The sequence below is a fragment of the Daphnia pulicaria genome, chromosome 7 (genome assembly GCF_021234035.1).
Source record: "Daphnia pulicaria isolate SC F1-1A chromosome 7, SC_F0-13Bv2, whole genome shotgun sequence".
NCBI classification, from domain to species: domain Eukaryota; kingdom Metazoa; phylum Arthropoda; class Branchiopoda; order Diplostraca; family Daphniidae; genus Daphnia; species Daphnia pulicaria.
The window spans coordinates 11,747,830-11,760,171 of record NC_060919.1 but is presented as its reverse complement, the minus strand read 5'-3'; the positions used below and the strand labels follow the sequence as shown (position 1 = coordinate 11,760,171).

At 44.4% G+C, this 12,342-nt stretch overlaps 15 non-coding genes across 15 annotated transcripts; 3 read left to right on the top strand and 12 right to left on the bottom strand.

Moving 5' to 3' along the window:
• Positions 1-1,539: 1,539 nt before the first annotated feature.
• On the bottom strand, positions 1,540-1,612 carry Trnak-uuu. The gene has a single exon. It is a non-coding gene; the product is annotated as a tRNA-Lys (tRNA).
• Positions 1,613-1,929: 317 nt separating this feature from the next.
• Positions 1,930-2,002, top strand: Trnam-cau. The gene has a single exon. It is a non-coding gene; the product is annotated as a tRNA-Met (tRNA).
• Positions 2,003-7,976: 5,974 nt separating this feature from the next.
• Positions 7,977-8,058, bottom strand: Trnas-gcu. The gene has a single exon. It is a non-coding gene; the product is annotated as a tRNA-Ser (tRNA).
• Positions 8,059-8,187: 129 nt separating this feature from the next.
• Positions 8,188-8,260, bottom strand: Trnak-uuu. The gene has a single exon. It is a non-coding gene; the product is annotated as a tRNA-Lys (tRNA).
• An 849-nt stretch (positions 8,261-9,109) lies between these two features.
• Trnaq-cug lies at positions 9,110-9,181 on the bottom strand. Its single transcript has one exon. It is a non-coding gene; the product is annotated as a tRNA-Gln (tRNA).
• Positions 9,182-9,300: 119 nt separating this feature from the next.
• Positions 9,301-9,382, bottom strand: Trnas-gcu. The gene has a single exon. It is a non-coding gene; the product is annotated as a tRNA-Ser (tRNA).
• A 130-nt stretch (positions 9,383-9,512) lies between these two features.
• On the bottom strand, positions 9,513-9,585 carry Trnak-uuu. The gene has a single exon. It is a non-coding gene; the product is annotated as a tRNA-Lys (tRNA).
• A 317-nt stretch (positions 9,586-9,902) lies between these two features.
• On the top strand, positions 9,903-9,975 carry Trnam-cau. The gene has a single exon. It is a non-coding gene; the product is annotated as a tRNA-Met (tRNA).
• Positions 9,976-10,435: 460 nt separating this feature from the next.
• Positions 10,436-10,507, bottom strand: Trnaq-cug. The gene has a single exon. It is a non-coding gene; the product is annotated as a tRNA-Gln (tRNA).
• A 119-nt stretch (positions 10,508-10,626) lies between these two features.
• On the bottom strand, positions 10,627-10,708 carry Trnas-gcu. Its single transcript has one exon. It is a non-coding gene; the product is annotated as a tRNA-Ser (tRNA).
• Positions 10,709-10,838: 130 nt separating this feature from the next.
• Positions 10,839-10,911, bottom strand: Trnak-uuu. Its single transcript has one exon. It is a non-coding gene; the product is annotated as a tRNA-Lys (tRNA).
• Positions 10,912-11,228: 317 nt separating this feature from the next.
• Positions 11,229-11,301, top strand: Trnam-cau. The gene has a single exon. It is a non-coding gene; the product is annotated as a tRNA-Met (tRNA).
• Positions 11,302-11,761: 460 nt separating this feature from the next.
• On the bottom strand, positions 11,762-11,833 carry Trnaq-cug. The gene has a single exon. It is a non-coding gene; the product is annotated as a tRNA-Gln (tRNA).
• A 119-nt stretch (positions 11,834-11,952) lies between these two features.
• On the bottom strand, positions 11,953-12,034 carry Trnas-gcu. Its single transcript has one exon. It is a non-coding gene; the product is annotated as a tRNA-Ser (tRNA).
• Positions 12,035-12,164: 130 nt separating this feature from the next.
• On the bottom strand, positions 12,165-12,237 carry Trnak-uuu. The gene has a single exon. It is a non-coding gene; the product is annotated as a tRNA-Lys (tRNA).
• Between the last annotated feature and the right edge of the window lie 105 nt (positions 12,238-12,342).

Here is a 12,342-nt window from a genome sequence, read left to right as displayed (position 1 = left end):
TTGCGAATAACATTAGTCAGCGTAATTCAGCTCACTGAATATCTATTGAACAACGGTTTCGATAGTGTGATGACAGGGAAATACAATCAAGACTGTCTTGAGGTAAATATGGATTTTTTCAAAAGAACAAAATATGGTTAACTGTATTTACATATTTTAATAAAATTTTTTCTTTGAAAAGCGCTTCTTCGGATTAATACGAACAGCTGGTGGTTCAGATGACAAACCGTCATGTTCCTCATTTCTTCAACTCTACAGAATGCTATCCCTATATTACCCTACCAAGCGGATTCTTGGTTCCAATGTTGACGACGCAGAAAGATTGAGACTCCTGACTTCCTATAAAGACGGCCTGATGAAAGCATATAATGAGAATAAGAAGGATGCTCTTCTGTTAAAGAAAAAGGTGAAAGATCGTCTTCTTCGATCAATCATGTTTGAAGCTCAGCATGACACAAGTATAAACATTTTCACAAATTATTGCTAAGGATTACACTCATATCATTATTAAATTTAAGGCATAACGACATCTGGGAATGGCACATTATCGGAAAATATTCTTTATCATGTATGCGGGTATATGGTTTACAAATACCGTAACATGAAATGCCAAGCTTGTATCGACAGCATCAATCTGGATCTTGATTTGTTGCCAGAAATTCTCACCAAAGAGAAGCTCACCCTTTCAAAAAGTAAAGGGAAGCTCAAACTTGCTTCTAATTCTTTCTTTCGCCTCATTAGCGTGGTCGAGTCGTCTCTATTTACGTTTTGCATAACTGATAATGTGCTTGTCAAAGGGTCTTTCGAAGAAGTGATGAATTTGATAATCTCCCAAGATTTACCACGAGTTGGATGTGATGAGCATTATGAGAAATTTGTTTGCAACTAAATCTATGACTATCTTGCAATGCTAAACGTCATGCAAACCGAAAAATGTCCAAAATATAAATTAGTGACTAAAGCAGAGAACATTTCTTTATTTTCTCATAAGCTTAATTCACATCATAGCAAATTATAGTTTAACAATAGTGGACTGTAAAATCCCCTGACAGCAAAGTTCCATCTTTCTTTTTTAATTTCATAAATCCCGGTTTATGTCGCACACATGGATGCCAAACCTAAATTTGTGTACTCATTGAAGAAAACACAAATTTAGTTTTGGCATCCTGCCGATCTTGCCATTGGCTATCCCACCAGATGGCGAGGGATCTGGCGTTCCGCTCTAAAGCCTTGAGAAAGGGGGTGTTTTTCATTCAATTTTTTGGGCGTTATTTTGGCCAAGCGGACCGAGCATGGCATCCTCGTAGTCCCATAAGGCTGTACAAGAGTGCCAACTCCTTTACTCCTTGCCATGCGTGCAATGCACAATGGATTAGCAGTCCATCACCTTAACCGCTCGGTCACCTCGTCGGCATTTTTTTCCTTGTTAACGTTTTTCATGTAAAGTCAGATTATCTCAGTTTATCTGCACCATCCAATTACAGGATAATTATACCGTATCGAACATCACCACATATCTAGTACACAACCTACGTTTCACGCCCGATGAGGGACTTGAACCCTCGACCTCAGGATTAAAAGTCCCGCGCTCTACCGTCTGAGCTAACCGGGCTGTTTTAATCTCATTATCAACAATTCACTGAAAATCGTATGAACAGTAATAATAAATCCAATTCATGTTGAAGGCTTAAAAACATGACTTCACTAGTAAAGACATGATTCAAACCTGATCACTTTCTGTCCAAAACAAATAGTTATTCCTTAAATTTAGTAATGTTCGTAGTTTAACGTGGGTTTTTGACACAATGAATAACGCGCCTGACTACGGATCAGGAGATTCCAGGTTCGACTCGTGGCAAGCTCGATTTACTTGCGTTTCAAAGAAAGACACTTGGTTCCATTTTGTTATAGCGTTCAATGACAAAGGTCGCCTCGATAGCGCAGTAGGCAGCGCGCGAGTCTCATAATCTCGAGGTCGTGAGTTCGAACCTCACTCGGGGCATTCATGTCATTTTACCTCTTTTAAAAATTCAAGTCCAAATTTAGACGGAGCAAAATACTAAACTGTGCTTCGTTTTGAAAAGGATAGAAAGGGTTGTGGTGTTTACGTCGATTATGGTTTTTACTTCGATGGGGTTGTGCTCGCCAGTACGAAAGTGTTGTTATCTAATTGTAGGCTGTTTGCAAGATATAGTGTCCTTCGGATGTATTTGGGGATGGATGCAAACAGACATACTTTGAAGTGGCAATGGCGATGACTTGAAGAAATAACGATTTGCAACGAACATGTACAGCACCCTCCGACAGCCTGGCGTAATAATGTACTGTTGTAGAAAAACTCATCATAACCAAGTACCCTAATCCATCAGCAACGCAATGCATCAACTCTAAAAGAAAGGGTTGCACTGTGGGAAAAAGTCTTGACTGGCCTTTCTTGCAACGATCTCGCCATCTGTTAAAATAGGTCCTACTGAGATTTTATTAGATTATGATCAAGGGATAGACATTACTTTTCATCTTGTTTATTACCATCTCAACATTGAGGAAACATGCCGTCTCTTGACATCAAGAGGGCTGCCATCTCTTATTGTAAAGAGGGTAGATTGATATAACATATTACCTTTGATCGCAGTCCACTAGCACAGAATACAGAAACACTTGTAAGATAATAATCTAGGTGGGATGCTGAACGAACAAAGTGTTCACCATAAGAAAGAGAAGACACACACACGTAATAGAACGTCAGAAAGACGATGACAACGATTGAGAGTCGTTGTGCATAATCGAGGATAGTCCCCCTAGCGGAGGATTGTTAACTTAACACTCCCCCTCAATCCGAGCGTGTTGATCAAGGTGTTTAATTTTGAAAGAATTGAGAAGTGTTAGACGTAAGGAGAATAATAAGAAAGAAAAAATACGAAAATTTGAATTTTGTTTTAGCTTCGAGGCAAGCTGCAGACGCCGATGCGTTCCCTGTTCAGTCGAAGTGCTTCTACCTTCAAGGGCTTCGTGAGGAAGTCGGCCAATTCGTCTGCGGATGAGACGTACAGAAGACGGATGTTCTTTTGTTTAAACTCCTTGCGAATGTAGTGGTACTTCAACTCGATGTGCTTCGTCCTTGCGTGGAAGACCGGATTGTGAACCATCATGATGGCGCTTTTGTTGTCGCAAAGAAGAGGCGTAGGCTCCTGTTGTTTAAATCCGATCTCCTCCAACAGATTTCTTTGCCACGCGATTTCTTTGCTGGCGTGTCCGGCTGCGTAGTATTCTGCTTCGGCGGTTGAAAGTGCGATCGGCTTCTGAAGATGACAGGTCCAAGAGATCGCGCCTCCATTCAAAATGAATATTAGACCGGAGGTGTATCGCCGGGTGTCCTCGCAACCTGCGAAATCAGAATCGGAGTAGCCGACAAGATGATTTGTGATGCCTGTCCCTCCGTAGCAGATCCCAAAGTCGATTGTGCCTGCCAGATAGGCCAAGATCCACTTGATTGCCTCCCAGTGAGGTACTCCGGGGTCGATACTTTGCCGGGAGCAAGCGTTGACGGCGAACAAGGCGTCGGGGCGTGTCATCTTTGCTACGTACATGAGGCCGCCGACTGCAGCGCGGTAAGGTGTCGTTGTGAGCGGAGGTTTTCCACTGTTCTGTGGGCGGTCTCTGGCACTGAGGCGAGAGCAGGGATCAGCTGGCACGTTACGGGGATGACAGTCTGTCATCCTGAATTTCTCCAGCAGTAAACGGACGTAGGTGCCTTGAGAGATGTAGAGTTTCCTCTCTTCGCGGTTCCTTGTGATCTCGAGGCCGATGAAGATGTCGGCTGGTCTCGAGGTCATCTCAAGGTACTGCTCCAGGTGCTGGATGATGGCTGTTGCCTTTTCTAGCGTCTTTGTTGCCAGGATGCCGTCGTCGACCCAAATCCCGAACAGAGTGATGTCATTCGGGTAGTTTCCAATGTGATAGTAGAGACACGGGTCGTAGTTGGAACGGATCAGTTCGTACTTGACAATATAGCCGTCGAAGGTCTCGTTGAAGTTGTACGCTGACTGAATCAGTCCGTAGATTGGATGATTGAGCCGACCGACTTTTCCTGGTTTAGTGAACCCTTCTGGCAACTCAATGTACAGTTCTTCGGTCAGAGTTCCGCAGAGAAAGGCGGTCTTGACGTCAAGTTGTGTGAGTTCCAAGTCGTGGACGGCAGCAATGGAGAGCAGCACTCGAAGAGAGTCGACCTTCAGGGTCGGGGCGTACGTTTCGGATGACGTGTAGTCGACATCGGGCTCCTGCGTGTAGCCTTTCGCCACGAAACGAGCCTTGTAGATTGGTGGGCTTCCTTTGAAGCCCGGCTTCAGCTTGTAGGTCCACCTGGTTTTGATCACTGAACGGTCTTTCGGCCGATCGACTTCCGTGTAGGTCTCGGTCGTTTGCAGTGAATTGTATTCTTTCAGTGTGGCACCCATCCATTCATTTGCTTGTTTAGAGGCCACGGCGTCTTGATATTGATCCGGTACTTCATTCTCCGTCGATCGGGCTGTCGCGTACTTGGTGCCGTCGGCTGCCTTCATGCTCTTGATGACTTTTGGCGTCTTGATTCTCAACGAGCGACGGGGATCTGGAACCGCAGGCGCGTCTATTAGGTTTTCTTCTTCTAAGGCCGTGCGCGTCCGTATCAGTCTTCCTTTCTTTTTTGGAGGTGGAAAAGAGGGAGACTCAGGCTGACTGCTTAAAGGAAAGATGAGCGGAGAGGTAGGCACCGTGTCGTCTCGAGGATCTTCAGGCGGTTGGAAAATTGTAGTTACTTGTTCGTCAGTGTTGGGATGAACCTTTGGTTGGGATGCAAGCTGTGGGAAGACTTGAGTGTCTTTCTGTAAGTCGACGGAGGGGAGACGTGGAGCGTAGACGTGATGAGCCGGTGAAGCGTCGCAGCTCGTGTTAACTTTTCCGGTAGACGGATCGTAGAATCTCTCTCCTTTCTGAGTGTCGGAGTTGCCGACGAAGTAGACCAGATTTCCAACGGGCTCGAGTTTGCCTGTACGAATTGCCTTGGGAATCAAAACGTAGAACTCCCTTCCGAAGGCCCTGAGCGTCGAAAGATTTGGCTTCTTTTTGAACCATGCTTCGTACGGTGTCACATCTGGGCAAGTGGTGGAGATAGATCGGTTCAAAACGTAGATCTTGTGATTTGTTGCTTCGGCCCAGAGCGAGAGAGGAAGAGACTTGTTGGAGTGCAACAACGCGCGAGTCCCTTCGAAGAGCGTCCTGTTGTCTCTTTCGGCTGAGCCATTTTGTTGAGGCGAATGGCGAACGGATGTCTCGTGCCTGATGCCCTTCTTTTTCAGTCGCTGTTCAAAGTCGTTCGACTCGTACTCCTTGCCGCCGTCGGTCCGCACGCACTCGACCAGTTGTCCTGTCTGAGTGTGAAGGAGACGAATGAAATCCAAAATTGCACCCGCGACTTGATCCTTCGTCTTGAGATAGTATGCGACGCGGAAATCACTGAAGTCGTCTCTCACGGTGCAGCAGTAGAGGGCACCTCCGAGGCTCTTCACTTGAGCTGGACCCCAGACGTCGGAGAAAATCAGTTGACCAATGCGGGAGGACCTATCTGAGGTGCTGCTGTAGAAGGGAGTGCGCTTTGCCTTGGCTGCTGCGCACTCGTGACAGTGTTCTATAGGAGATTGGGTTCCTGCTGGCAGAGTGAAACCGTCGATTGCGCCGCTCTTGGACATCTTGATCATCATTGGATAATTCAAATGTGCGAGGCGAAGGTGCCATTCTTCAATAGAATTGTGACTAGAACGGGAGAGAGCTCGGAAAGATTGACATGCTGGTTGAGCGGTCTTGGTCGTCTCCTCCAGACGATAGAGAGTAGCGTCCGAGTTACGTTTTCCGGAGAGAATGGTAACACCGTTCAGGTTGACGTGAACTTTGGTTCCGGAGAAATGGATCGCTGCCCCTTTTGCTGTGATAGCCCCGACTGAAATGAGGTTGATGCCGAGCTCGGGTGCAAAAAGAGAATTGTGGAATGTGATGAGCTGAGTTGATCCATTCACCGACGCGTTAAAGGTGACGTCACCGATTCCTCTTATCTCCACGCGACTGTTGCCGATTCCTTCGATCGACTTCCTTCCTGATGGAATAGGTTTGAAGTTCGAGAATCTGGATTGTTGGTGGAACATGTGTTGAGTTGCGCCCGAGTCCAAGTAGACTTCAGAAGCTTGATGGTTCGAGAGAGAGGATTGAGCGGCGTGGGCGATCATGCTGACACTTGGTTGGCTGGGATCCAAGATGATGGCTCTGTCATCTTTTTCTTGCAAGTATGCGGCGTATGCTGCCGGATCATCCTTTAAGAAACGGCATTCCTTCTGCCAGTGGCCGTAGTAGTTGCAATGCCAGCATTTCCCGTCTCTTCTCTTGTTCCCATCGTTGGATGAAGAGAAACGAGAGTCCCGACGTCCGGAACCTCGGTTGCCGCCACGAAATCCACCGCGATTTCCTCTTCCTCTTCCTCCTCTGCCACCTCTCTGTGGATAGAGGCTCGAATTAAATCGAGCTGCTTCTCGATTAAATGGGCCGGCATCGACTCGTGAGGCGTCATGGTGTGAGGAACTTGGAGCTGGATACTGCGATGATGAGTGATGCGAGGGCTGACCGTAAAGAGCTTTGTTGTTGTCCGAATCTTTGTTGTGAACGTTGATATGGCGTCTTTTGTTTCTATCTTCTTCATTGCAGAGTCTCGTCGTGAGATTTGCGAGGGTCCTCTCTGTCATTGCTGTGCTCTCCCACGCAGTGAAGAAGCCGAGAAACTGATCGGGCAGAGTAGTGAGGATACGATTGCTGATGCTCAGCTCGTCTGTTGCACAGCCTGCTTCTGTAAGGTCCTTGGCCAGGAGCTTGATTCCCTCGATGTGGGCTCTGACACCGTGTTCACTGTTGAAAGTGACATTAAGAAACTGCTGTTGAAGAGCTTGTCTTCTCTCAATGGAGTTTTGCTGATACTGATTCTCGATGGAGACCCAGATATCTCTTGCTGTGTCACATGTCAAAAGAGATCTTTGTTGCTCTTCGTGACAGGTGTTGAACAAAAAGTACTTTGCCAAGTTGTCGTCCTTCATCCACTTGTCAATAAGGGCTTTGTTCGTGACCACAGTGCCTTCTTTGACCTGGACGGAGAGAAAAAATATATAGCATGGCATTACAGTGTGTTTCTGTATGTACCAATATTGTGTTTTTTTTTTTTTTTTTGTTTGTTTTTTAAATATTACCTCAGCAGGCTTAGCTCTTGATCCATTAACTATGGTTTTGAGATCATGCTCTTGGAGTCGCAGTTGGATGCTATATTTCCAAATGGCAAAGTTCTTTCCGTTGAACCTTTCTGTCTTAATGCCTCCTTCTCTTGTCGAGGGATTTGATTCCATCTTGATATGAGTCGACTTGCGTCTCTGGGCCCATAACCTATTAGATTATGATCAAGGGATAGACATTACTTTTCATCTTGTTTATTACCATCTCAACATTGAGGAAACATGCCGTCTCTTGACATCAAGAGGGCTGCCATCTCTTATTGTAAAGAGGGTAGATTGATATAACATATTACCTTTGATCGCAGTCCACTAGCACAGAATACAGAAACACTTGTAAGATAATAATCTAGGTGGGATGCTGAACGAACAAAGTGTTCACCATAAGAAAGAGAAGACACACACACGTAATAGAACGTCAGAAAGAAGATGACAACGATTGAGAGTCGTTGTGCATAATCGAGGATAGTCCCCCTAGCGGAGGATTGTTAACTTAACAGATTTGAACTCAGATTGTCAGAGTCAGAGTCTGAAGTGCTAACCATTACACCATAGAACCATGATAAATGTCCTACCGTGGCTTGAACACTAAGTTTCTACATTGATATGCCGAAACCCCTGATTACTGCATAGCAATTGGAGTGCGTTACAGTTGCCAATATCCCTAACTACTCCTTTCGACGAGGATGGGATTCGAACCCATGCGTGCAATGCACAATGGATTAGCAGTCCATCACCTTAACCGCTCGGTCACCTCGTCGGCATTTTTTTCCTTGTTAACGTTTTTCATGTAAAGGTAGATTATCTCAGTTTATCTGCACCATCCAATTACGGGATAATTATACCGTTTCGAACATCACCACATATCTAGTACACAACCTACGTTTCACGCCCGATGAGGGACTTGAACCCTCGACCTCAGGATTAAAAGTCCCGCGCTCTACCGTCTGAGCTAACCGGGCTGTTTTAATCTCCTTATCAACAATTCACTGAAAATCGTATGAACAGTAATAATAAATCCAATTCATGTTGAAGGCTTAAAAACATGACTTCACTAGTAAAGACATGATTCAAACCTGATCACTTTCTGTCGAAAACAAATAGTTATTTCTTAAATTTAGTAATGTTCGTAGTTTAACGTGGGTTTTTGACGCAATGAATAACGCGCCTGACTACGGATCAGGAGATTCCAGGTTCGACTCCTGGCAAGCTCGATTTACTTGCGTTTCAAGGAAGACACTTGGTTCCATTTTGTTATAGCGTTCAAAGACAGTGGTCGCCTCATTAGCGCAGTAGGCAGCGCGCGAGTCTCATAATCTCGAGGTCGTGAATTCGAACCTCACTCGGGGCATTCATGTCATTTTACCTCTTTTAAAAATTCAAGTCCAAATTTAGACGGAGCAAAATACTAAACTGTGCTTCGTTTTGAAAAGGATAGAAAGGGTTGTGGTGTTTACGTCGATTATGGTTTTTACTTCGATGGGGTTGTGCTCGCCAGTACGAAAGTGTTGTTATCTAATTGTAGGCTGTTTGCAAGATATAGTGTCCTTCGGATGTATTTGGGGATGGATGCAAACAGACATACTTTGAAGTGGCAATGGCGATGACTTGAAGAAATAACGATTTGCAACGAACATGTACAGCACCCCCCGACAGCCTGGCGTAATAATGTACTGTTGTAGAAAAACTCATCATAACCAAGTACCCTAATCCATCAGCAACGCAATGCATAAACTCTAAAAGAAAGGGTTGCACTGTGGGAAAAAGTCTTGACTGGCCTTTCTTGCAACGATCTCGCCATCTGTTAAAATAGGTCCTACTGAGATTTGAACTCAGATTGTCAGAGTCAGAGTCTGAAGTGCTAACCATTACACCATAGAACCATGATAAATGTCCTACCGTGGCTTGAACACTAAGTTTCTACATTGATATGCCGAAACCCCTGATTACTGCATAGCAATTGGAGTGCGTTACAGTTGCCAATATCCCTAACTACTCCTTTCGACGAGGATGGGATTCGAACCCATGCGTGCAATGCACAATGGATTAGCAATCCATCACCTTAACCGCTCGGTCACCTCGTCGGCATTTTTTTTCCTTGTTAACGTTTTTCTTGTAAAGTCAGATTATCTCAGTTTATCTGCACCATTCAATTACAGGATAATTATACCGTATCGAACATCACCACATATCTAGTACACAACCTACGTTTCACGCCCGATGAGGGACTTGAACCCTCGACCTCAGGATTAAAAGTCCCGCGCTCTACCGTCTGAGCTAACCGGGCTGTTTTAATCTCCTTATCAACAATTCACTGAAAATCGTATGAACAGTAATAATAAATCCAATTCATGTTGAAGGCTTAAAAACATGACTTCGCTAGTAAAGACATGATTCAAACCTGATCACTTTCTGTCCAAAACAAATAGTTATTTCTTAAATTTAGTAATGTTCGTAGTTAAACGTGTGTTTTTTGGCGCAATGGATAACGCGCCAGACTACGGATCAGGAGATTCCAGGTTAGACTCCTGGCAAGCACGATTTACTTGCGTTTCAAGGAAGACACTTGGTTCCATTTTGTAATAGCGTTCAATGACAGTGGTCGCCTCGATAGCGCAGTAGGCAGCGCGCGAGTCTCATAATCTCGAGGTCGTGAGTTCGAACTTCACTCGGGGCATTCATGTCATTTTACCTCTTGTAAAAATTCAAGTCCAAATTTAGACGGAGCAAATTACTAAACTGTGCTTCGTTTTGAAAAGGATAGAAAGGGTTGTGGTGTTTACGTCGATTATGGTTTTTACTTCGATGGGGTTGTGCTCGCCAGTACGAAAGTGTTGTTATCTAATTGTAGGCTGTTTGCAAGATATAGTGTCCTTCGGATGTATTTGGGGATGGATGCAAACAGACATACTTTGAAGTGGCAATGGCGATGACTTGAAGAAATAACGATTTGCAACGAACATGTACAGCACCCCCCGACAGCCTGGCGTAATAATGTACTGTTGTAGAAAAACTCATCATAACCAAGTACCCTAATCCATCAGCAACGCAATGCATAAACTCTAAAAGAAAGGGTTGCACTGTGGGAAAAAGTCTTGACTGGCCTTTCTTGCAACGATCTCGCCATCTGTTAAAATAGGTCCTACTGAGATTTGAACTCAGATTGTCAGAGTCAGAGTCTGAAGTGCTAACCATTACACCATAGAACCATGATAAATGTCCTACCGTGGCTTGAACACTAAGTTTCTACATTGATATGCCGAAACCCCTGATTACTGCATAGCAATTGGAGTGCGTTACAGTTGCCAATATCCCTAACTACTCCTTTCGACGAGGATGGGATTCGAACCCATGCGTGCAATGCACAATGGATTAGCAATCCATCACCTTAACCGCTCGGTCACCTCGTCGGCATTTTTTTTCCTTGTTAACGTTTTTCTTGTAAAGTCAGATTATCTCAGTTTATCTGCACCATTCAATTACAGGATAATTATACCGTATCGAACATCACCACATATCTAGTACACAACCTACGTTTCACGCCCGATGAGGGACTTGAACCCTCGACCTCAGGATTAAAAGTCCCGCGCTCTACCGTCTGAGCTAACCGGGCTGTTTTAATCTCCTTATCAACAATTCACTGAAAATCGTATGAACAGTAATAATAAATCCAATTCATGTTGAAGGCTTAAAAACATGACTTCGCTAGTAAAGACATGATTCAAACCTGATCACTTTCTGTCCAAAACAAATAGTTATTTCTTAAATTTAGTAATGTTCGTAGTTAAACGTGTGTTTTTTGGCGCAATGGATAACGCGCCAGACTACGGATCAGGAGATTCCAGGTTAGACTCCTGGCAAGCACGATTTACTTGCGTTTCAAGGAAGACACTTGGTTCCATTTTGTAATAGCGTTCAATGACAGTGGTCGCCTCGATAGCGCAGTAGGCAGCGCGCGAGTCTCATAATCTCGAGGTCGTGAGTTCGAACTTCACTCGGGGCATTCATGTCATTTTACCTCTTGTAAAAATTCAAGTCCAAATTTAGACGGAGCAAATTACTAAACTGTGCTTCGTTTTGAAAAGGATAGAAAGGGTTGTGGTGTTTACGTCGATTATGGTTTTTACTTCGATGGGGTTGTGCTCGCCAGTACGAAAGTGTTGTTATCTAATTGTAGGCTGTTTGCAAGATATAGTGTCCTTCGGATGTATTTGGGGATGGATGCAAACAGACATACTTTGAAGTGGCAATGGCGATGACTTGAAGAAATAACGATTTGCAACGAACATGTACAGCACCCTCCGACAGCCTGGCGTAATAATGTACTGTTGTAGAAAAACTCATCATAACCAAGCACCCTAATCCATCAGCAACGCAATGCATAAACTCTAAAAGAAAGGGTTGCACTGTGGGGAAAAGTCTTGACTGGCCTTTCTTGCAACGATCTCGCCATCTGTTAAAATAGGTCCTACTGAGATTTGAACTCAGATTGTCAGAGTCAGAGTCTGAAGTGCTAACCATTACACCATAGAACCATGATAAATGTCCTACCGTGGCTTGAACACTAAGTTTCTACATTGATATGCCGAAACCCCTGATTACTGCATAGCAATTGGATTGCGTTACAGTTGCCAATATCCCTAACTACTCCTTTCGACGAGGATGGGATTCGAACCCATGCGTGCAATGCACAATGGATTAGCAGTCCATCACCTTAACCGCTCGGTCACCTCGTCGGCATTTTTTTTCCTTGTTAACGTTTTTCTTGTAAAGTCAGATTATCTCAGTTTATCTGCACCATTCAATTACAGGATAATTATACCGTATCGAACATCACCACATATCTAGTACACAACCTACGTTTCACGCCCGATGAGGGACTTGAACCCTCGACCTCAGGATTAAAAGTCCCGCGCTCTACCGTCTGAGCTAACCGGGCTGTTTTAATCTCCTTATCAACAATTCACTGAAAATCGTATGAACAGTAATAATAAATCCAATTCATGTTGAAGGCTTAAAAACATGACTTCGCTAGTAAAGACAT